Consider the following 1,860-nt stretch of genomic DNA (forward strand, 5'->3'; position numbering starts at 1 on the left):
TTTGCAAGATGTGTCGATTATTAAAAACAAGTTGAGAAAGCTGAAAGTTGTACATGTAGAGGGTGAGGAGTGTTTGTCCTGCTTAGCATGATTTTATTGAAATCTTTTGTATTTGGCATGATTTTTTTGACTCTATAGTTGTAGAAAAGAGAAAAAAAAGGCAGATTATTAGGTTGGTTTAACCTCTTTGTCTTTGATATATGTTGAAAAATTTTGGTAGCAGTGATCATTTGAGATTTTGCTTTTGTGATTTTTTATAGCTTTATTCAAAATAGGCAGACTTGCAACTATCATGAAGATGTTTCCTTCTTGGCCAATGTGATTCCAACAAATCCCAATAGTACTTTTTGAACTATTTTCAATTGTTTGATCATATTATTGTATATATGAGTAGTAATAAATTTCTAAATAATTTCATTCTAATCAATTTATTGCTTTATTTGCAGTGTATATATAAAGTAATTAGGTTGAGTTTACTAGGCCTTGCTTTAATTTCTTAGTCAATCTCCTCATAATTTTGCACAAATTTACAAGATAAAACTTTCCATAAGCCATGAAATTTTGGTTTAAATTTATGGCATAAGCACATTCATAAACACGTTTTTATTTCAAGGGCAATTACTAAGGCATTGGCATCCAGTGCTGAAGACATAAAGCTTATCATTTATAATATCTTATATTAGACTGCATATTACTCAATGTATATATATATATATATGTAATTATTTTAGAGGTTTTTTTTTTTTTTTTTGAATTGGGGATAAGACACTAACTTTGTATTTATGAATTACATAATTGAGCTTATTGTGTTATTTATTTAGTATAATACACTGGGAAAGGCAATTGAATTAACATGAATTTTACTAAATTTTTTCGGGATATCAATTTATTAACATAAATTCGATCAAATATTTTAGCGCATAACTTGTCCCGTATATATAAATATATAATTGTTTGTATAGTTTTTCATGAATCTGAGAGATGAGTAAGCTTATTACTGTAAATTGCTTTCACCTTTGCAGATCAATTAGGACAACATTTGTAATCTCTTTTTTGCTTTACTAACCCACATCGGCAAGGAAGACATCGCAATCTTTCGCCTCGTTCTATAAAATACAGACAGCAAACAGTAACAACCATCTTTGCGCTCGGGGCAATGACGCTGCTAGTGAGGTTCTAACCGATGCGCGTCTATTGCTGGTTGAAAACTATTTCCAAACCCCCTCGTAGGCCTGGGTTCAGCCCTGGCCTTCGAGAATTTCTGGAAGGGCTCCTTTAGGGGTAAAGCCCTACAATTCCTAGTTTTAATGGTTCGACATGCATCTCCTAACCCTCTCCATTTATAGAGATTTTCGAAATGGCTCTAGTCTAGAGGCTTGTGAAAGAAATGTCTCAACAGCTTTCCCTAACATTGATTTAGGGCCCAAAATTGTCCACGTCGATCCCTTTCTTTTCTTGACCAGAACACTTCCTCCCCCACTTCACTGTCGTCTTTCTTTTTTGGCATACACAGTTCTAAAAGTTCCCGCTATTTTGTCATCTTATAAGTGAGAATACAGAATCCATTTTGCATTCACAGATTGTGATCAGAACATCTGTTTTCCTCGTGTTCTTTAGATGTTGGAAAGTAATAGATAAATCATTAAGACAGTTTCTTTTCTATTTATTTTTCCTTCTCAATTTTCATTCATTCATGTTGTAGATAAGAGGCAAGAGAGCTTTCTTGTTCCCGATAGTGCTGTTCTTGCTTTATATAAATTTCCTCTGTAGTCAATTCTGTCTTCATTTTCTCTAATATAGAAATATGATCTGCATATAAAATGTACTAACATTTAATGCACCTGAGATGGAAGTCTCCGG

The 1,860-nt window shown here is 32.9% G+C and overlaps 1 non-coding gene across 1 annotated transcript; it reads left to right on the top strand.

Moving 5' to 3' along the window:
* The first annotated feature begins 1,138 nt into the window (after positions 1-1,138).
* LOC149517604 (U4 spliceosomal RNA) lies at positions 1,139-1,282 on the top strand. Its single transcript, XR_016344345.1, has one exon. It is a non-coding gene; the product is annotated as a U4 spliceosomal RNA (small nuclear RNA).
* The last annotated feature ends 578 nt before the right edge of the window (positions 1,283-1,860 follow it).

This window comes from Durio zibethinus, chromosome 8 (genome assembly GCF_047325235.1).
Source record: "Durio zibethinus cultivar Kanyao isolate XHJ-2024 chromosome 8, ASM4732523v1, whole genome shotgun sequence".
Lineage (NCBI taxonomy): Eukaryota > Viridiplantae > Streptophyta > Magnoliopsida > Malvales > Malvaceae > Durio > Durio zibethinus.